Genomic DNA, 22,376 nt, shown 5'->3' on the forward strand with positions numbered 1-22,376 from the left:
GTCATTCTGGAGGCTTTTCTAAGTAGAACACCTTTCCCCATGAGAGTCTCATCCCTGCCCTGAAGTCTTTGTGCTGAAGACAGCACCCAGCCCCATACCTGGATGCCAGCATCTGGCAGGAGTGCCCTAGATTCGGGGGAAGATTTGGGTTGCTAAGATGTGCAAGCTTTTCAGGCCAGTGGTAATTAACCCAGACTGAAACTGCTATAAAAACCTGGCTCTCCTAGACAACTAATGCTGAGAGTTGATGGAGGGGCTAGTGAGGAGGTGGCGTACATAATAGCCTGAGTGCTTGGGTTACCATGGAAACTGGAGTGTGCAAGGCCACAGCCAATGCTAAAGAGCCAGGGAGCACTCCCCCAGACATGTTTGGGGACCAGCAGAACCTGTTGGGAAAACTCCCCTGCCCCAGGGTCCTTTGTGCTTAGCAGAAGCTGCCTTTGCACTTATCCCCGAGTGCGCTAGAGAGAAACAACGTCCTATTAACTCTCACCATTTTTTTATTCTTGTTTGACTGTATATCCTAAATATATATATATATATATATATATATATATATATATATATAATTGTAAAGAAATAATCATATGCATTGTCTTTCTTTTTTATTGGTGTAATATTCTGAAATTAAATTTCTTTTGTTTCATATCCATAGCCTTGGACTGGTTTCTTTGTTCACATTTTGACTCATGGATTATTTTAAGGAGAGATTGCCTTTTTAAAAAATTCCCCCAGTATTATCAAGGTGTTATTGACGGAGAAGCTGCCTCTTGTTCTGAGGAGCACGAAACCTCTAAGAAAAGCTTCAGCTTGTTTTCCTGCTGGAGGGGTGGGCACGGGGGCAGTGAGTCTCGGCTGATGGGCTGTGAGATGGGAGCCTCCCGGAATTCAGAGCCCCCTGATTTCCCACGGCTGGGTTTAGAATGTTCACAGATTTCAGTTTCTCACATAACCCTGATTTCCTCATTTAAAAATAGTGATGTGTACAATAGTAGTAAAAACCAAATGATGTTTTCATCTAGGGTGGCAAGTTACAGCGTTCAGACACCTCTGGTTGTCTGGTTGTCTCTTGTTTCTGTCACTTGGGTATGCCTTCTTCCCTGTAAGGTGGGGGCAATGGCACCCGGTCTCAGTGGTCCCGTGCTCTCAGACGGAAGGGCTTAGCGCAGAAGGTTTTCATCTGGGGTCTGTGGTTGTACTTGAGGATGTCGTCTGCCCCTGTAATTCTATGTAAAATTTTGTGTACATTTGAATTTTTCTAAGGGAGAGATTTTAAAGCTTCTGCCAAAATCCCAGAGGAGTCCTCCACCACTAAAATACGGAGAACCACCAGCCTTCCTCAGTGCCTGGCAGATGGCAAGTATTCATTAGATGTTAATTCTCTCCCTGCCAAGGATAAATTTTATAATCAGCAGGTTATTGATGCTGACATTGTTGTTTTTGATAATAAAAGAGTTACTTAAATCTGGAATAGGGGGAAAAAGTGAAAGCTCTGCAGCTGTCTCCACTCCATTACCTGCCCACCCTCTCTTGTTTCGCGAGTCACCGCGCCAGGTGCTGCTCAGGGCTGCCTGTCCCTCCGTCCTCCTCCCCCGAGGACCTGCTTGCACTGTTTACTGAAAAGAAAGGAGCCGGCTCTGTTCCTTGCAAGTGGAGCATGGAGAGACTCTTACAAGATGGTACATGAGAAACTGAGGAGAAAAGAGGAAGGAGTGGAAGGACTGGACTGATTTCTAAAAACTGGGGGGGGGGCAGGGAATCAAAATGTCTAGCGCAGTGCTGAGCACATAATTATTAAAATTTGAATCATAGAAAGGAATGAAGAAGCCAACATGCATTAAATAGCAGAAAGAAAGGTGGGAAAACTGAAAACTGGGAAGAGTTTCCCATGGTCTCCCCTTCCGCCCAGGCCAGTGCCGTGGCCTTTGTCCCTTGCGGTGGGCTGCCCACGTTTTGTTCTCACCTACATTCCTGAATTAGAAGCATAAGGGAATGGGAATGGCGAAGAAGCCCGAGCTCCATTCTAGGGGGTTATGGTGCGCCCTATGCGGTGCTTCTGGAGATGCTTCTTTTAAGTCCCAGCCTCTTGATTTCTCTGTTACATGCAAAAACCAAAAACAAAAACTGGGGTTGAGCCACGGCCAAGTTGTGGTCCAAGTGGATCATTACCTTTATCAGCATCATCCAGGGCCCAGATGCTCTGAGAGCCTTCTGCGTTGGAGCCAGGATGGAGGGTACCAAGGCGGGGCCGGGGCGGCGGAGGGGAGCGGCATTGACTCACTGCCTTTTAACGTGGTTAGTGCTTTAGCAATGAGGCATGCTTAATTCAGTTGGACCGTACCTGTGGACGGCAGAGAAAGGACAGACTCTAAAAACTGTGAGTGCGGAAGCTGTGCCTCAACACCAATCTATGGAAGTGGGGACTGCTTTTATTATTTATTATTTTTATTTTTTAAAGGTTTTATGTATTTATTTTTAGAGAGAGGGAAAGGGAGGGAGAAAGTGAGGGGGAGAAACATTGATTAGTGGCCTCTTGCGCATCCCATCTGGGGGCCCAACCTGCAACTCAGGCAGTGTCCCAGCTGGGAATCGAACTGGCGACCTTTTGCTTTGCAGGGTGATGCCCAGCCAACCGAGCCACATGGGTCGGGGTGGGGTGTTGCTTTAACAGCTCCTTCTGCCCATGTGGTTCCTAGTTTTTCCATATTGGAAAGGAATTATGATAGGGCCTCTAAAGGGTTCAAGTCTCCTGTGAATGAATAATTAATACCACAATTTACTGAGTGCTTAGCGTGTACTAAGCTTTGTGCTAGCCAATTAATTCCTGTGTCATTAAAGTGATATATCTCTGTGAAGAATTGTTATCTCCAATTTTATAGTTGAAGACACACATGAAGAGTTTAATGTGTCCATTATTGGCTAAAAAGTGGCAGAGCCAAGGCTCTATGCCCAGGGCCGCCTGACTTCAGGAGCTATGGCTTCACGCAGGCGTTGCGCTCCCCGGTGTCGACAGGAGCCAGGCAGGGAAATGTAAGGTCATGACAACAACAACTGCTTGAAGAGAGTTAAAAACACCATGGAGCCAAACATAACTCCTCCAGGGCCTGGATTCAGCCCACGAGTCCCACTCAGCGTCCTCTGCATGACGCCGTGCTGCTCGTCTTCTGGCTGGGTCCCCGGTCCCCACAGGGTGCTCTCCAGGGATGCGCGGTTCTGGCTCGGGGGTGGCAGCCGCAGTGTGCCTTCCAGGGTGGCGTTCCCACACAGGAGGGTGATGACCCCCGACTGCTGGGAGCCATGTGGGGAGAATCTGTCCTCGTCTCCTGGCTCTCCTCCGTGTACCGTCTGTCCAGTGTGGCGGCCTCCAGCCACAGGCTGGTATTGAGCACTTGCAATGCGGCCAGTCTGAACTGAGGTGTGCTCTGAGTGTGAAATACACCCCAGGATTCAGACTCAGTAAGAAAAAGAGAATGTAAAAATGTCTCAGTAACTTTATATTGATTATATACTGAAATGATATTTTGGATATATCGATATATATTTGGATATATATTTACTAAATTACATCAGTAAAACTGACTTCACCTGTTTGTTTTGACCTTACCATGACTGCTAGAAAACATTCAATTACATGTGTGGCTCATGTGGTGTTGCCACGTACCTGAGCCTCTGGGGCTCTCATTCTCACTGAACTTTACCCCAAGAAGCTGCTCCTCAACTCCATCAGCACCTGTGGGCACACCTCTTCTTTTCCTTTAGTCCTGAGACCACCCTGAAGAAGGGAGGGGAGGTCAGAAGAAAACCAGCTAGCCGAAGTTTTACTGGTGGGCTCCTCTGGGGTTGGCTCCCGCCTGCCACGGCCAGCTGTGGGAGTGCCTCAGTGCCATCCCGCTCCCTGGCCCCCCTGTGGGCTGCAGCGCTGGGGGGCTGGGGTCCCTGCAAGGGGACTTGAGGTCAAGGTGTGCCAAGCACTGCCTGCCTTTGGAGGGGGCACTGCCCTTCAGTATTTGTGCATGCTGTGATCCATCAAGATATTTTTAAGTTAGTGAACTCCTAATAGGCTGTGTTTTTATGGATGGCTTGTGTTTTTTATAATGGATAAAAATGCAGCTCTGAAGTATGGAAATTGCAATTTGTCCATGTTAAGAGGGGTCTTCATATTCCCAAATACAGAGATCTGCCGATACAGTTCCCTGAGAGCGGAAGGGGAAGCCAGGCTGGTCCGAGGAGAGAAAACATTAAAGATGTAACATCCCTCCCCCGTGACCCGCTGCCGTCCCCCGCCCATCTTTCTGGTCAGCACAGAGGCCCAGGCCCTCCTGCCTCTTCCTGAGGAGGGGTTGCTGGGATTTACTGGGAACCTAATGACCAGGAATCGGGCTTCGTCGGGTGCTTTGGGGTGACTGAAATTGACCGTTGATGGCAGGTCCTGTACTCAGCTGCTCCTCCAACACTTGCTGTGTGTTCGGGGTTGAGAGAACCAGGCAGAGGGAGAGGACGGAGAGGAGAGGCACGGCTCTGTTCCTCATCTCTGCCTCTCCCCCTCATAGGAACACAGAAGCCTGCTCTTTCCAGAGGAATCTAGAAACCATCTGGTGTGAAGGAAAAGGGGGTATATTTAGTCAGAAGCAACCCCCCAGCAGAGACATGGGATCAGAGCCAGTCAGAGAACTGAAGACTTCGCACCAACGAGTGGAGAGGAAGGGCTGAGGGGGACACCCCAGGATCCCCAGGCCCACTGTGGCCAGGGAGTTCCCTTGCCTCTGGTTTAGAGTAAGATTTGGTTTAAACAAGGGGACCCAGGCAGTGTTTTACAGACGGAAATGGATATCGGAAAGATGGCAACGTAAGCCTGTGAAAACGCACTCGGGAGTGGCAGTGCGGGAATCTGAATCCGTCCCCTCTGTGAAACCGGCTCTACTCTGAGCACAGTTGATGTGTTTTGACAGATGACTGCATCCCTGTAACCACACTCCAATTTAGCTGTACAGCATCTCCATCACTCCCGAAAGTTCTCACATGCCACTTGACAACGAATCCCCCGTGTGCCTGCCCCGGGCCACCAACTCATTTCTGTCATTGGTGTTTCCTTTTATCCCCAATTCCACCTGCCAACTCGCACCTGCTGTGTTGCCCGGGCCTCCTTTCCCTCCCTGGCTGGTGTGTTCTGATGAGCTGGAGGGAGGACCTTTGCTCTGTGTTTCTGTGTTTCTGGGCCCAAGGGCAGGAAACGAGAAGAGTGACCGTGGCTTGTGGAAACCGAGTCCCTCGAAGGCAGGAGCTGCTTTCATGTTCCGTTTCCATAGCACCTAGCACAGCGCCCGGCTCTGAGTAAAGTGCAGAACGGAATCGGACCTGTCCAGTGATGGACTGATCGTTCCTCAGAGAGGCCACTTCATTCATTCCCAGGTGACCATGCACCGGGCGTGGTGGTCTCTAGCCCTGGCAGACGCCTGTGAATTTGCACTGTCTGGCCTTAAGGGGTAGGGCCGGAGCCACGTCCCGTCACCCTGATTCTGCCCCGTGTCTGCTGATTCTGCCCTCGGCAGGCCGGATGGGGGGGTTCTAGTATGACGTGGCAGGTGGTGAGGCAGCGCCGAGTGCTGTGGAAGCCAAGGGGAGAGGCACAGGGTCCAAATGAGAGACTTGGGGGAGCTTTTTTCGGGGGGCACATGCCATGGAGGATGTGAGAGGAGCTTACAGAGGGGCTTTCAGTGCAGGGACGATGGCATAACAAAAGGCGCACTGACGTGACACCGTAGCTTGTGTGACGATGACTCTCTGAGGGAGCCCTGCCCGTGCTGCCATCACAGGGCTCTGTGAGTATTGAGACTGCTGAGTGCCCACGGGTATCCACACACATTTGCAGTTCGGTCTGGAAATGGCCTGCTTTTCTGCGACATTTTGCCCCTGGGAACAGAAGTGGAGATGAATGGATGGTCGGTGAACCTGAAGAAGGGCAGAGTGGTGAGGAAATCTCTGATGTCAGCAAGAGCCGTGGGAAGTGCCACCTGTCGCAACGTGGAGCACAGTCGGGATTCTTCTGTGGCTGGAGCAAGTGTCCTGTTGGTTCACCCGCTTTGGGAAAAACTGGCAGCGTCTACTAAAGCTGAACATCTGGCTTTTTGATCCAGATATTCCACTGCCATGCCTGTCCCCTGCAGGAATGTGCCCACCACGACACTTGTACCCAAACTACCCAACTGCCCATCGACAGCAGAGTGGACACATGCAGGGCAGGCTTGGCGGGCAGAACAGGGCCCCTCCCAGATGTTCACACCCTGTGAATATGTTGTGTTACTCAGCCAGGGGGAATGGAGGTTGCTGACAGGATTAAGGGATTAATCAGAGGACCTTGAAATAGAGAGATTATCCTGGATGATTAGGGTGATCCCAGTGCATCTCAACTTTCCTCTAGTGGGGAGGAGGGAGACTGGAGCGGGGATGGAGAGAGACTCTGCTGCCCGCTGCTGGCGCGGAGGATGGAAGGGGTGGTGGGCCAAGGAGAGTGGGCCGCCGCCAGCAGCTGCACAAGGCGAGAAACCACATTCTTCTCTGGAGCCCCCGCTCTGCCGACACCTCGATTTTAGCCCCGTGGGACCTGTTATGACCTCTGACCTCCAGAACTGTAAGATAAAAGTTTGTGTTTTTTTAAGCCACTAAACTTGTGGTAATTTGTTACAGCAGGAACGGGAAACTTCTATCGGGGAATACCACACAACGGTGAGAACAAACAGTCTATAGTTACATGGGGCAATAAGGTTAAGAACTTCACATAAAAGTACATACGGCATGATTTCACTTACACACTGTAAGTATGAAACTGGACAAAACCGGTCTATACGTTCAGAACGTCAGGGAGTGATTACTCGGGGTGGGTGCAGATGGTGGGCGTGAGGAGGTTCCGAAGGGCCAGTTCCCTGGGGTGTTCAGATTGTGAAGACTCATTCAGCTGTCAATGTATAATATGTGTATTTTTCTCAACGTGGACTCTTGCCTCCGTAGAACATGTGTGTGTTTTGTCCAGATCTGCCTGATTTGCGAGGGGCAGGAGTGGGATTATTTTTTAACTGGGTGCCAGTTACCGAAACGCTTAGTGCCTGGCCTTTGCGAGGTGGAAAGCGTGGGTGGCTGGAGGGCTGGGTAGAAGGTGGGAAGGCGGGGCAGGCTCGGGGCGCTGCCAGCAGGTAGTGCGTAGAGCAGAGTGTGGGACGCGCAGAGGCGGGTGCTGTGGGGCGGCGGTGGGCGTCAGGGGCGCCCAGAGTCAGTCATTCCATGTACGCTTACTGAGCCGGTGGTGTTTCATGAGGAGTCCTCAGGGAGATCTGAGTCATTTTGTCAGGGCAGGCAAATTGGGGTGCTAAGTGGTCCAGGAAGGCAGTACCGACACACTTGTGGAGTTTAGGGGAACCTGAGCTCTGGGGGATGCACAGGGTGGGTGGAGTGTGTTCTGGGAGAGCCAGGCCACACTTAAGGCATGACTTTTAGGTGGTCCGTTGGATGAACTGTTCAAATTTTAATAGTATTTGTGTTAATGTGCAACAGAGACACGTAACTTGTATATTGTGTCTGAATCTATAGATTCTTTAGGACCAGACTGAAGAGTATATTTAGATTAGTGTCCAGTTTAGAACCGTTGAGCAAGAACTAGGAAAGTGGCCTGCCTGTGTGACAAAAACACTGAAGGTTTGCTGTGACCAAGGTTTGCTTAGCGTTATGATAGGTGAAGGGGAAGAGTATAGAGTAGTTTTAAGCCCTGGGAGAGTTTCTCTTCAATAGAATAGGGGTCCCTGGGTGGAGGGGATGGCGGTGGGAGGCAGGAACTGGCAGCAGGAAGCTGAGAGGAAAGGCCTGATGGCTAGTGGGGATGTACAGAATTGGCCAGAGGATATCTTGCAACATTTAGGGCCTTATCCCTGGAGTGGCTGATTTAGGTGATTGGAGGCCCAGGAATTTGCATTTCTAACAAGTTCCCAGGTGATGCTGAGACTGCTGGTCCAGGGACCACACTGAGAAACGCTGATGCGGAGGTGGCAGCAGTGAGCAGTCTGGGCCCAGTCCTGGGTGTGAGAGGCAGGGGACAGCTCTGCTTGGGAAGGGAGCGGCAGGTGTGTGGACCGGGAGACACCCCGACAGAAAGGCAGGGTGCCGAGAGCGGATGCCGGGGGCTGGGCTCAGGGTTGGCGCCAAGTGAGGATGCCCAGCAGGGCCCCAGCTGGAGCCGGTCCTCCACAGTTAAGAAGGGTGATTACCTGTGCATAGCACCTGCAGCTTAGCAATAACTTGGGAAAGGGGAAATAAATCAAGACCCAAAGCCAGTGCCGGGGAGGCTGCCTGCTCTGGTTTTCCTGTCAGTTTGCCCATCTTAGAGAGGATGAAAACCAGCTTCTACTAGACACCCACTGAGTCTCAGGAATTGTGTGTGCCTTATCACGTTTAGTCATCGTAAGGCTGTGATGTAGATTTCATTCATCTGTTTCAGGGGTACGGAAACTGAGGCCCAGGGAAGTGAAGGAACTTGCTCACTGCGATCCGCAGACATGGTGTTCAGTCAGCTCTGGGGCTGATATGTCTAATTAAACCTTCTTGCTTCCCCCACCCCAGTGTTATCGTTTCAGCATGTCATCAGTAGAAAATCAGTATATGATCAGTATAAACAATTGTTAGTTGTAGGGGTGACTTTGCCCTCAAGTCCCCCTGTCCACCACAGATGAAAGTAAACACTGCCAAGACATGATCTGCTTTGGGAGGAGAGGTGGCCAGTTTCTCAGAGGAAAAAGGCGTGGAGCCCCTTCCTCTAGGGGCTTTTATTGGGTTGTAATACACAGGAATGGTAAGGATGGTAAGGATCAATGGTAAGGATGGTAAAGATTGGGTTGTAATACACAGGGTGGTAAGGATCAAACAGTAGATAACATTTCAAAGAAATCTGAGGGCTTAGTCTGAGTCAGTCTGTCAGGAAGGGGGTTTGCAGAAACTTTGGGGTTTCCTGCTCGGACCCTTATATGAATGAAAGTATTCTTAGCAAAGCAGGTTTCACAGGATTTTTAGGAATTCTTTCTTATGCCAGATTTCCCCGGATCCGCTCTAGCAAGGCAAGGAGCTGCACCCCTCCCCATCAGGTTTTCAGGCTTAAGTGGATTAGAGCCAGGAAGCACTTCTCCCAGAGAACATGGGGACCCGGGCTATGTCACATAGCCAGGGGCAATGGTCTATTGCTCACTCTTTGTTGCAGCCCCGAGTCCTTCCATGATGACCTCCCAAGTGATCAAGTCTGGCTTAGGTTGGCTCTCGCTGTGAGGAATCTTACCAGTCTCTGACTTCTGACCATGCTTTGGGGACAGGGAGAGGAAACTGAGGCAGCATTTGCTACCAGAGACCAGCTTTTGTTTCCTCTGGCTCTCATTCCGGAGGTTACTCCCTCATCCTTAGCCATGGAGGGTAGTTACAATTTCTGTAACCAGGCAGAGCAGTGCCCAACAGTTAGTGAGATATTTATTCTTTTTTTAGTAGTAAGTCTTCAAGATATTGTATGTATTTAATAACTACAGCACATCTCAATTTGGACAAGCCACATTCAAGCTCTCAATAATCATTATGTCACTCTTACCTTTTTGGACAGAGTTGCCTTCCCAGAAGAGGAAATCCAGGTACGTGCACCTGTAATCACTAGTTTTGCCACTAGATGGCGCAGTCGGTCTTTTCCCCAGTTAACGCATCAGGTATTAAATTGGGTGGGGAACCTCTCTCAAATCTCCCTGTCGTTAATGTATTTGTTTAAATTTTAGCCAGAACTGAGCTTGAAAGATGCCAAACCTTTGCAAACTTACCCTAGAAATTAACATATGTAGTTGGGGCTGTGTGTGCCTGGGGCTAGTCACGTAACCGGGATTTCTCCAAGTTTACATTCATGTGAAATATAATATTTATTGAAAGATAAGTAGCAAAATGTGCTCATTTAAAGTTTACACATACAATGTTAAAACTTAGCTTACACATAGATTATTAAAACAATAGTAGAGGTAAAATCTGTTTAGCATTTAGGCAAATAAGACTTGTTTGGTGAGGAGTCTGATATTCTTTAGAACTGATATTCTAAAGAACTGATATTCTTTAGAACTGCAGGTATATAGTGGTGATAGAAAGCAGACTGCTAATTGATTATTTAAAAGTTCTTCACAGACACTGACTCCCTTGTTGCCTACACCCAGGGGAGCCAGTCCGCCCACCCCACCCTTGTCCACCGCCGGCACCTGCTGTCCTGGGGCTTCTGTGCTATTTCAAGGATGGGGGCACTGACCCTGGCAAGCAGCGTGCCCTCATTCACGTCACATGGGTGCTGTGCTGGTGGCCAACGTAGGCCGAGAAGTAGGTGCTCTATTCGAGTGCCATTCTGTTTGAGAACCAGTGGTGGCCGCAAGCATCTGATTTCTCATGTCTCTGCACAAAAGCCCTGGGCCTGGCACAGGGCTGGGCCCAGGGGCCTCAGAAAATTATTCAGTGAATGAAGAAAGAGATGCCCTCCAGATATCTTAGGGACTTCTCATCCCTGCAGGTGGGTGGAGCAGCCAGCCAGCCATCCGGTGGCAGATGGATTTCGCTGGACGCCTTCCGTCGAGGAGAAGCGTCAGGGTGGTCCTCCCTGGCACAGACGCTTATTCTGGGTATGGACTTGCCACTCCTTCCTGAGATACTCCTGTCAGCCCGACCGCCCGTGTGTTTGTGGCCAACCTCACACACTGTCCTGGTAGTCTACACAACACTGCTTCTGACCAGGGACTCATTTCAGAGCAACGTAAGTGCAGCAATACATGTGTGCTCCTGAGAATTCACCAGCCTTACTACATGTCCTTACACCGGAAGCAGCTGGCCTGCCGGCTGGCCTGCTGGCGCTGGGGGACGGCCGACCGAAGGCTTGGTGATGGTGCCAGCTGGCCCGAGAGGTGGGCTTGTCTTACAGGGTGCACTGTGCTCTTTGAATCTGTGACTGCTTCTTCCATCATAATCAGCTGGTGGAAAGAGGGGGGCTCCTCTCATTTTTACCTCGAATGACTTATCTATGGAATTGTTTCCCCCGTCTGTGAAACTCTTTGCCCTGGTGGTTTGAAACCCGGAGTTCTGATGGAGGACTAACTGCCTATGCTGGGGACACCACAGTGATGCCACTGAATTGAGACCGCTGGCCGGCCATGCCGGGCTCCACAGACCTCACTTAGTAAAAGTCAATGGAAAATCAGAGCAACCAACCAAAGGTGGGGCCACTGACGAATCAGACTATGCATAATAGAAGGTTTGGGTAGAAAGTAAAGGACCCTGACTAGCTGAGGTATTTTAATTACACCAATTATATAAATTTTACTTCTATAAATTTTAAATATACCTATAGTCCATTTTTTGTTAGTCACAGACAGCTACCTCATTCTTTTCAGTGTCTGCATGATGTTTCATTGTGTGGGTGATCACGTGGTTGGCTGAATAACAGCCCGTGAACGATGTCCGCAAGCTAATCCCTGGCACCTGTGAATGCTAACTTTGGGGCAGATAAGGTCTTGGCAGGTATGATTAAATCATGATCTCGAGATGGGGAGACGGGTCCGTGTGCACCCTACACGCAGTCACAGTTGCCCTAATGAGACAGAAGATCTGACACAGGAGAGGAAAAGGATGACTGAGGCAGAGGCCGCAGTAATGTGGTCCCAAACCGAGGAATTCCAGCAGCCAACAGAAGGTGGGAAAGGCGGGGGAAGGCTTCTCTCTCAGAGTCTCACCCAGTCACACTGGTCGCAGATTTCCGGCTTCCAGAACTGTGCGAGAATGCATTTTTGCTGTGGGAAGCCACCCGGAGCAGAGTAATTTGTTACAGCAGCTGCAGGAGACTAATACGCCTCCCGCGTACCAGTGGATATTTGAATTACGCCCAGTATTTTGCTTTGCAAACAGTGCTGGGGTGCGTTTCCTTGGACATATGTCATTTCACATGCGAGCGAGTAAACCTATGAGTTCAATCGCAGAAGAGGAACTATGGGGTGAAAGAAATACAAAGCGCTCCTTTTCTGCCTATGTTGGCAAATTAGTTCTGCGGCTGTGTCCAAAGAGCATTAACTCGTGTTGGATTCATTCCCCCTCCCTTGAATTTCCCCAGTGTCACTCAAGACCCAGCTCAAAAGACACCTCCCCCAAGAAGCCTTCTGTCTCCTAGGCCCAAGCCCTCTGCTCCATTGGCCGAATTCCCATAGTGACGTGAATGCATCTCTCCTGGAGCCCTGATCATGTTGCTCCAAGTTGATTCCCCTGTCTCGCTCGGCCTGGGTGAGCTCCTTCAGTGCAGGGCCTGGGGCTTGTTGCCTTTGCATCTCCTGGGTGAGGCACGGTGCCTGGAGCCACAGTGCCTGGAGCATAGCAAGGGCCCAGGAAATGGAGGGAGGGCTCGGGGGAAGGCAGGTTGCCTCTTTTGGGGGCTGAGGGTAGAGGGCTGTGCTAGGAGGTCTAACCTGACTGGATAAAGGCCAGGGCTCGAAAGATGAGGCAACTGAGCAGAGTTCTAGAACTGCAGGTGCTGCCCTCTTGCTACACAGGATGGGGCTGCTCTCTGAACCTGGAGACCCATCTGTGTCGTTTGTGTATTTTGTATGTTCTAGTTCCTGAGTGAACGGGAGGCCCGTGATGCACTGTGAGCAGGGAGAACAGTCTCGAGGGAGGTGAGGCGGTGAGTCCCCAGGCTTCAGCTCATGCAGGAAGCCCTTGTGGGCCTGAGGGGTGGCTGTGTTGGTGGGCAGACCTGACCGTGGAAGGGTGTACCTGGTAACGCTTCCCTGTCTGTTTCTCTTGGGTTGTTTCTAGAATCTCTTCCATCCTAAGCCCTTTCTCAATCTCAGGGCATTGTACCTGTCCTTTATAAGACTTCTCAAGTGCCGGCTGGTGTAGCTCAGTGGATTGAGCGCGGGTCTGCGAATCAGAGGATCAAGGTTCGATTCCCAGTCAGGGCACATATCTGGATTGCAGGCCAGTTCCCAGCAGGGGACACATGAGAAGCAACCATACATTGATATTTCTCTCCCTCTCCTTTCCTTCCTCTCTAAAGATAAATAAATAAAATCCTTTAAAAAAGGCTTCTCATAGTTGTATCCAAGCAGAGATGTTCATCCAAGTGCTTGTTTGTCTAATGCCTGCCTTTCTTGCTAGACTGTGAACTCCCTGAGGGCAGGGGTTGGGTACGTCCTCTACTGTAGCTTCAGCCCAGGGGTTGGGTACGTCCTCTACTGTAGCTTCAGCCCCTGACAGAGGGCCTGTCGCGTAGTTGGCACGCACTGAGTATTTGCTGCATAGGTGAGTGACCTGACTGGCAGCCGGTAAAGCAGGAATGTTATTTCCCTTGTTTCAGGGCAGGCAAATTAAGGCAGAGGGAGGTTAGGCTGCCTAAGTTACAGAGTCAGAAAGTGGCACCCAGGATTCAGACTTAGAGTGAGAGCCCAAGGGGTGGGCTCGTGGCCCAAACTTGGCCGATAAGACTCAAGCTGGGGGAAGCGAGACCCCTGTCTCTTTGGGGCCTCGGTGTTTGGAATGTGAGAGTGAGGCCGCTGGCGGCTGTCATTCTAGCATAGCGGGAAGCTGGGGTGAGGCCATGGTATCTGAGGGGAGCAAAGATGAGGGGGCCCTGGGGAGAGATGGGCCTTGAGTTCCTGGGCAGAGCCATCCCTTTGCTTTCCCTGCACTTGGACATAAGAGCCCAGACATGCCCTCCTGAGCTTAGACTGGCCTGGGTCACATCCCTTGTCCCTGTAACGAGCGTTCCAATGGACGTGGTGATCAGATGCATCTCCACCGTCAATGTGGCAGAAGGGGAGCCAAAGACCTGGGTTTTGGGTCCGACTGCACCAGGCGCTCACGTGTGACAGAGCCAGTTCCTCTCGGCCACTGTGTCTCAGCTTTGTCTGCTGTAAGATGGATATAATGGTCTCCACCATTAAGGTTTGCGACTCGGGGCCTGGTATCCAGCATTCGTTTAGGAAACGTTAGCTGCCTGCCCTGCCCTTGTAGGTGGCCTTCAGCTACCAGTGACAGAAAACTCATGCAGATCAGCTTGAATAACGGGGGCTTTTATCGCTGCATGCCACAAGAAGACCACGGGCAGGGCAATACCAGGTGGTGAGTTCGAAAGCCCAGCAGTGTCATCAAGGACGTAGGTTGTTTCTGTCCTTCAGCTGCGCCATTCTCAGGGTCATCAGTTTCCCTCAAGGTCATGAAGTGGCTGCCCCAGCTCCGGGCATCACCCAATGGAGGCCTGGGGAGGCAGTGTTTCTTCCTTATCTCTCTTTGGAGGAGTGAGGAAAACCCTCCAGCAGCTCCGCAGCAGATCTCCCCTCCAGCTTCACTGTCTAGAATCGTCCAATGCCCATTGTCCGGCTGAGCACTGACAAGCAGAGGAAAGTGCTGTGGTTGGCCCTGAGTGATCAAGAAAGACTCCAGAGGGGTCTTCACAAAAGTGGTTTGGTTTAACAAGGAGGTAGGGGAGAACGGCTGTTGGGCTGTGTCTGCTGTGTATGTCCAGTGAGGCGTCCCATGCATCTCACACAGTGCCTGACACAGTGCCTGAACATAGTAGGTGCTCAGTAAGTACTCACTGAACAAGTAAGTGTGTGTAGTGAGCCCTCTGCACTAGCCGGTGGAGTCAAGTAGGTGGAAGAGGTCCTTGGGTGAGGCAGTGGTCTTCAATGGCTGTGGCTACGTCTTCTTCCCCCAGCCTTGGGGGAGGTACCCAAGCTCCCAGGCTTGAGAGGGCGGGGTAGGGACCTGCAGGGGAGCTGTCCACTCAGTGGGGCCAGAGGGGCCACGTTTTCATGGAAACACCCTGGCCCAGGTCCCTGCCAGCTGGCCTAGGGCTTCCGAGGAGCAGGCAGGAGGGTGAAGTGGGTGGGGAACAGGTGGAGAGAGGTGATGTGGTTTCTCTAGGGAGGGCTCCAAGGGCTGGGGAAGGTGCAGGCTCCCTGGGGTGTAGGCGTGTAAATGGTGGAACCACGCTCCTTTCAATCTGACATGCAGTTCATTCTCTGTCTCTTCACTGAACATCTGCCGTGGGCCCGGCCAGGCCTGTGCTCAGTGGGGCGGGTCCAGTGGTGAGTAACGCAGGCATGTCTCCTGTCCCCTGGGAGCTCATAGTGTAGTGGAAGAGGCAGACATTAACCAAATAATCACAGAAGGATGTTGAAGTGGTGACCCTGGTAGTGAGGAAAAGGAGGAGCGTGTGGTGTAACCCCACTAAACTCCACTCCCGTGGTGTCCGGGGGAAAGATGGGGAGATGGAGACAAGCAACTGACTGACTTTGTGATGGAGTGAGAAGGTTCGGTGCGTCTGTCAGGATGTTGGGTCAGCAGTGAGGTGAGGACGAGGAGGCATAAAGGGTGCGGCCTAGGTTTCTGGCCGTCTAACTGGGCAGGCGGGAGGGCGTTGAGAGAGACAGGAACACGAGAGGAGGACCAGGGCTGGAGGGCGGACAAAGGATGCCCAGGAGCGGGGTTCAGTCATGTTGCGCTCGGGGCATCAGGAAGGCGGTTGGAGATCAGGCCTGGAGGCTGCAAGACCTCTCAGGGTCTCCCATCCCCCGGACACAAAGAACTGTCAGTGGAAACCTGTTTTTTCTCTCTGGTCACTGTGGGTTTGGGGCTGGGTCCTGCAGTGACACAGTGGTGAGTCCTGATTCCTCACTCTGAGTCAGGCTCTTCTTGAAAAGACTTGATATACTTTAGCTTTTTGAGGCCCTGTGACAATCCTATAAAATAAATAGTGTGCAAACCAAACCACACCTTGAATGTGGGGAAACGTGCCCAGAAATCGTAAGTAGCCTATTGCCCCGTCAGCCCAGGTCCAGTAGGAGAGCTAGATTTGAACCCACGACGGAGCCTAAACTAGAAGCTGGTGTCTTTACAACATTTTTTTAACTCAATTTTTAAATTTTTAATTTTAGAAACGGTAAGGGATAGAGAGAAACATCGATGTGAGAAACATGGATTGGCTGCCTTCCATACTCTCTCCAACTGGGGGCTGGACCTGCAAACCAGGCATGTGCCCTGAAGGGAACTGAATCGGTGACCTTTCAGTTTGTGAGATGACGCCAGCCCACTGAGCCGCACCAGCCGGGGCCAGGCTCGGTGTGTCCTAAGCTCTACTCCACAGCAGCCTCCTGTGCAGGTCAGAGGCTGTGTTTGCATAAGCATCAGGGACTCAGTGTGGGAGCCTCATCATCACAGACTGACAGAAAAGCTGTGGCAGTCCTGACCCTGTGACAGCACATTATGGTGGTACAGGGTTGTAGCAGAAATGACATTAGAGAATTTGGGAACCAGCAAATGAGATCTGACAGCTGACAGCAAAGGTGCCTTACTTTCTGCCCTCGTGTGTGTGAGACCCTGGTAGGCCAGGCTGTGGGGCCCTGCTTCCCTCCCGGCCCCCAGCGGGGCTCAGCTGTTTCTGCTCTGTGAGTCTGTCCCTTGGGGCGGCGCGAGGGCTGGCTGCGCACAGGGCCTGGGGTTGCCACGCTTCGTGGAGACACGGGGCAGCGCAGGGGTTTGCAGACGTGCTCAGCAAGCCGAGGGGAGGCAGGCCCAGCTCCAGCCTGCCTTGTTCCCACATTCTCCTCTGCTAGTTTAGATGAAATGGTTGTTTTACTGGTGTAAGTTGGCTGACAGGACTTGAGCAGCTTTCTTTTCCATTTTTTTCATTATATTTAAAATAGATATAGAAAACTGCAGAAGACAGATGTATAGCATAATGCATTCTTATAAGGTGGCCACTCTGGAAAATTGGCACCTGGATGGAGAAAGGCAGCTCCAGAAGCCTGTATGTTCCCGGTCTCCAACTCAAGTCCTTTCTTCCCTCCAAAGTAGCTCCAATCCCGACTTTTATGGTGATTAGTTCCTTGCACTTCTGTATGATTTTATGATGCAAGCTCCTTAAACTTACCGTTTAGTCTCACTTTTTAAAATTAACTTAAAAATTTTAGTTGGGTTAAAAAAACGCATAGCATAAAATTTACAATCTTGCCCTGGCTGGTGTGGCTCAGTGGATTGAGTGCCAGCCTGCAAACTGTAGGGTCGCCGGTTCAATTCCCAGTCAGGGAACATGCCTGGGTTGCGGCTGGGTGCCTGGTTGGGGGTGTGCAGGAGGCAGCTGATTGGTGTATCTCTTGCACATTGATGTTTCTTTACCTCTTTTTCTCCCTCCCTTCCCCTCTCTCTAAAAATAAATAAAATCTTTAAAAAATTCACAATCTTAACCCTTTTAAGTATACTATATATTCACATCCTTGGGCAACACATCTCTAGAACTTTTTAAAATAAATCCTTACAAAGGGATATACTTTAATTGATTTTAGACAGAGAGGCAGTGGGGGTGGGGAGAGAGAGTGAGAGAGAAACATCAATATGAGAAAGAAATATCAATTTGTTTACCTTCCATACATGCCCTGACTGGGGATTGAACCTACAACCTAGGTATGTGCTCTGACTGGGATCAAATCCACTGTCTTTTGATGCACAGGATGACAATCAACTGAGCCACCAGGCCAGGGCTAGAACTTTTCCGCCTTGTAAAACCGAAACTCTGTACCCATTAAACAACAGCTCCCCATTTTCACCTCTCCCCAGGCCCTGGAAATTCTCCCTCCTGTCTCATGAATTTGACTACAGGAACCTCCTATGAGGGATTATACAGTATTTGTCTTTTTGTGACTGGCTTATTTCACTTAGCTTTATATCCTGAAGGTACAGCCATATTGTAGCATTTGTGAGAATTTCCTCCCTTCTAAGACTGAAAAATGTACTACATTGTGTTTCTCTACTCATCCACCCATGGGCATCTGACTTGCACCCACCTCTTGGCTATTGTGAATAGCACTGCTATGAACGTGGGTGGGCACTCACCCACATTTTTATCTGTATGTCTGTTGAGAGCCGCCATGCCTGGTTTCAGGAGCTGTCACCCCACCCTCCCCCATGGCTAAGGCTGAGTTGAGCGACCTTTGGACCATAAGCCACTAAGGAGACAAAGCATATCTCCCTGGTAGGAGTGCTGCTTCTGCTCCTTTTTCCATAACTGGCCCCCAATGCTTGATCAGTTAGCCAATGACGGGTAAGATTCCTCAAGGGGGGAGCGACCTAAGATAGGCATGATCACATGGAGGCCCCAGGGAAGGACTTGGGGGGCTATGGAGAAAGGGGGTAATGGACTCTCACCCCTCAGCTTTGACGAAGCCTGGCTCCCCTGAGTCCGAGAGAAGTCTCTGAAAATTCCTCAGCGATCTACCTCCTCTGCCTGACTTAAGCCTGAAACAATGACAAAGGGCGGTGCAGCCCTGTGCTGGGCTCCTCGGTTGATCAGGCCTGAGAAAAGATACGTAAAATCCTGTGAAGCTTGCTTTGCTAAGAATGCTCTTAGTTAAATGTAAAGGCCTGAGCAGGAAATGAGTTTGTTTCCCAAAGTTTTGTAGCCTTTTAGCCAACAGACCCTGACTCAGAAGCCCTGATAGTTCTTTGTATACTATCTACTGTTTGATCCTTACTGCCTGACAATGATTAATGAGCTGTACCTGTATTCCTGCACAAATTAAACTCAATAAAATCCTGTCTAGTCAAGGGTCAGCGTGCTCCCCCCTTGAGGGAATAGCCATGCTGTCCCTTTTTCTCCACAGGACTTGGGAGTCAGTGTGAATTTGTCTCATGTCTCAGCCATGACGCCACAGGCACTGCGGGCTGGTGCACGCGTCATATGTCTGTTACGTCCCTTTTCCCTCTCTTCTCTCGTGGTTTGTATGATGAAGAACCCCTGGCGTCTGACCGGTGCCCTTCCCCAGCCTAGGTTCATCGATGGTGCACCAACAGTGCAGAGCAGCATGTCCTCTATATTTTCAGTGGGTTGGCAGCTGGACCCAGAGGCTTGATCAGTTCAGGTTTTGAATTTTTGGCAACTGTAGGTGGTGTGTTCTTTCATCAAAAGGCACACGTGGTGTTCTGTCGCCACACTGCGCGTGTGCGTGGAGGGCGAGATGCTAACCACTCCTGCCGCTCAGTGCCTAGATCCATTCACTACTTACGGGCACAGAGTGGTGGTGTTCTGATTTGATCATTCCTTTGTCATTAATTAGCGGCAGCAACTTTCCTAACAGTGAGCCACTGGGGAGAAGCCGCACTAAGGCCAGTGCGATGTTGATCTGTGAGCCTTAGCTATTTGCCTTTTGCATGGGATTTTGTGGGGAGGGTCCATTCTTCACAGAAATGCATAGAGTAGCAGAGAATTGCTGGGTAACAATGACTGAGCGGATCTACCTGCTTTCACTCTCTCCACATCACAGTACATCGACAGCAAAGGGGTTTTCCTGAAGGCCCGACACTTTCCAGGGGAGGGAAAATGGAACTGGGCCACAGCAGCAGAAGTCAGGTGGGTTGTAAAGGATCGGGCGCCCTCACGTTTCTGGAGAGAGGTTACGTGAGAGGTTACGTGAGCAGTCTCGGTCTTTTGAGACTTCTAATATCTGAAAATGTCTTTATTTCGCCCTCACATTTGGCGGACAGTTTGGCTGTGTATAGAATTTTAAGTTGGGGATCGCTTCCATGCAGGATGTTGAAGGCACTGTTCCGCCGGCCTCTGGGCTCCAGTGTTGCTGTTAAGAGGACTGAGAGCGTTCTGCTTCCCAGCTCTTTTATAATTTTTAGAAAACATTTTACTTATTTATTTTTAAAGAGAAGGGAAGGTGAAAGAGAAGGAGAGAAACGTCAACATGTGGTTGCCTCTCATGTGTCCCCCATGGAGGACTTGGCCTGAAACCCAGTCCTCGGTTGAGTCCCATGTGCCCTGGGTGGGAATCAAACTGGCGACTGTGTGGTTCGCAGCCCACACTCAATCCACTGAGCCACACCAGCCAGGGCTGCTTCTCAGCTCTTCGTGGGAGATGATGGTTTCACTTCCTGGAAGCCTGTGGGACCTGTGTGCTCTCGGTGTGCTGAAGTCCCACAGTGACTCAAGTTGGAGCGGATCTGCCTTCACACTCGGGGAGATAAACTCTAACACAATCCGTTTAAAGAGGTGGAAGTTGTTGGCTTCGGGGGAAACGAGGCGGGGGACTGCCATTTTCATGACGAATCTTATGGAATGATTTGGCCATTTCATGTGTATATGGCTTTGATGTAAAAATTAAAACTAGGGGGAAAGACAAAGGAGCGTGGGCATTGGAGTAAGGCAGACCCGGATTTTTGGTTTTTGTCTGTGAGTCACACGACATCTCTGGACCTCAGTTTTCTTACTGGGAATAGGTGGGCCCTGGCCGGTGTGGCCCGGTTGGTTGGAGCTTCATCCCCTATACTGGAAGGTTGTGGGTTGACCCCGGGCAGGGGCACGTAGGGGGGGCAACCGATTGTTGTTTCTCTCTCACATCGATGGTCTTCTCTCGCTCTCTCCCTTCCTCTCTCTCCAAAAAGCATTAAATTCTTTTTTTAGTAGAGCATAGCTGTCATAAAATACACTGATTTTAAGTGTGCAACTTGGTGTATTTTTGCACACACTCCCACCACCTGGATCAAAAGACAGCATTTCCAGAAGCCCAGACGAATCCCCTTGTGTCCCTTTCCTGTCACCACTCTCTGTAACGCGACCATTATTCTGACGTCTGTCACCACAGATTGGTTTCGCTTGTGTGCCGCTTCACAGAAGTTGAATTAAACACCAGGTACTCTCGTGTCTGGCTTCTTCACTCAGCCTGATGCCTGTGTGATCGCTCATGCCGTCGGGGCGTTGCTCTTGCTCACCCTTCCCCTGTGTGGCCGCACCACCACTGGTTGGTTTATTCTCCCGTGGACGGACGTTTCAGTCCTTCCCAAGTTTGGGCCATTGGGGATGAGGCTGCTAAATATTCCTGTACCTGTGTTTTGGTGGACTAGGCTTGCCATTTCTTTTGGTAATTATTACAGACCAAATGTGTCATCCTAAAATTCATATGTTGAAGCCCGAACCCCCAGTGTGATGGTGTTCAGAGGTGGGGGTCTTTGGGAGGTGACTGACTAGGTTTAGACAACGTCATGAGGGTGGAGCCCCGAGGATGGGACTTGTTACTGTTTCCATCTGTCCTCGTAAGGGGAGGAGGCGGCAGCAGGCCTGCCTCTCTGCCGTGTGCGGGTGCAGCAAGAAGGCAGACAGCTGCAAGCCAGGAAGAAGGGTCTCCACCGGAACCTGACTGCGTGGGCACCTCAATCTCAGGCTTCCCAGCATCCAGAACTTGCGAAATAAATGTCTGTTGTTTAAGCCGTCCATCTGTGGTTTTGTTACTGCAGCCAGAGCTAAGATTGTCTGTCTGTATGTCTGTGTATCCATCTATCAATCACCTACCTATCTGTCTATCTTCTCCCTTTCTCCAGGGGAGGACTTGCTGGGTCATTGGGAAGGTGAATGTTTAGTTGGATTGCTACCCACAAAGCAATGAACTGCACTCAGCATGAACAGAATCTCTCTTCACCTCAAACACGGTGCTGGGCTTCGGGGCCACCTGGGCTACTGGGCTCAGCCTCTGACTCTGAGACGCTAGAGCAATGCAGAGAGACTTTAGGAAAAGCAAACACCCACACAACTGGCAGCTCATTCTCTCACCTTCCACTGTTCACGTATTTTTGTAATGTTTTATATTTTCAATTGCTTGATTGAACTTTGGTTTTCCACAGGCTTGAAGAAATCTTGAATTCCCTCTAACTCTTTCCCGACTTTTCAGGGGCTTGTGCAGGCTTGCTTTGCCTGCTCTCTAATCTTCAGCTTTCTTGAGTTATCCAAGAGCGGGTCTTGTCTGTATTTGTCGGGAAGAGGCTGTGGATACCTCCCCAGCCACACATCAGTCCTCCCTGCCTGGACATTGTGGTTTTTCCATCAGGAAGGGAATGATTGCTCCAAAAAATGGCCTCTTTTGGCTATAGCTCTTTGCTTTTTGAAACAATAGTGGCTTTGAATGCTTTGTTTGCATTAAATGCTTGTGTCTGCTCCCTGAGTACTTCTGGCCGTAGAAAACTCCTGAATTACGAACTTGCTTCTAATTTTAACAAGGATCCACCTTTTGTTTCAGGAACGCAAGGCCTTATTTGTGGTGGACGTGCAATAAATATTTACTAAATGAACTTAATGAAAGTCACTTCAGCAAACATTACGTAGACTGTAAGCAGGGGCTGTTTCCTTCCAGCTCTGAGACTGGAAGTCCTCGGGGGATTCCTCTCCCTAGCCACTGGGGTGGGCGGCTGGAGGAGGGACACGGCAGCTCATCGGCCGCCTGGGGTCCCTGGGTTGGGTCTATGGACCCGGCTGCTCTGGCTCTGAACAGCCGTTATTATTGCTGGACTTCTAAGTTCTTTCT

General features: G+C 50.5%; 1 protein-coding gene across 1 annotated transcript in view; it reads left to right on the forward strand.

Moving 5' to 3' along the window:
- The window catches only part of ARHGAP19 (Rho GTPase activating protein 19), a 66,899-nt gene extending 65,908 nt beyond the window's left edge, over positions 1-991 (forward strand). Inside the window, exon 12 of the transcript XR_005067194.1 lies at positions 656-991. The gene's annotated coding sequence lies outside the window, so the exon portion shown is untranslated. The remainder of the gene's footprint in view (positions 1-655) is intronic.
- Positions 992-22,376: the final 21,385 nt, after the last annotated feature.

This window comes from Sturnira hondurensis, unplaced genomic scaffold (genome assembly GCF_014824575.4).
Source record: "Sturnira hondurensis isolate 20B ecotype Veracruz unplaced genomic scaffold, ASM1482457v3 Scaffold0006849, whole genome shotgun sequence".
NCBI lineage: Eukaryota > Metazoa > Chordata > Mammalia > Chiroptera > Phyllostomidae > Sturnira > Sturnira hondurensis.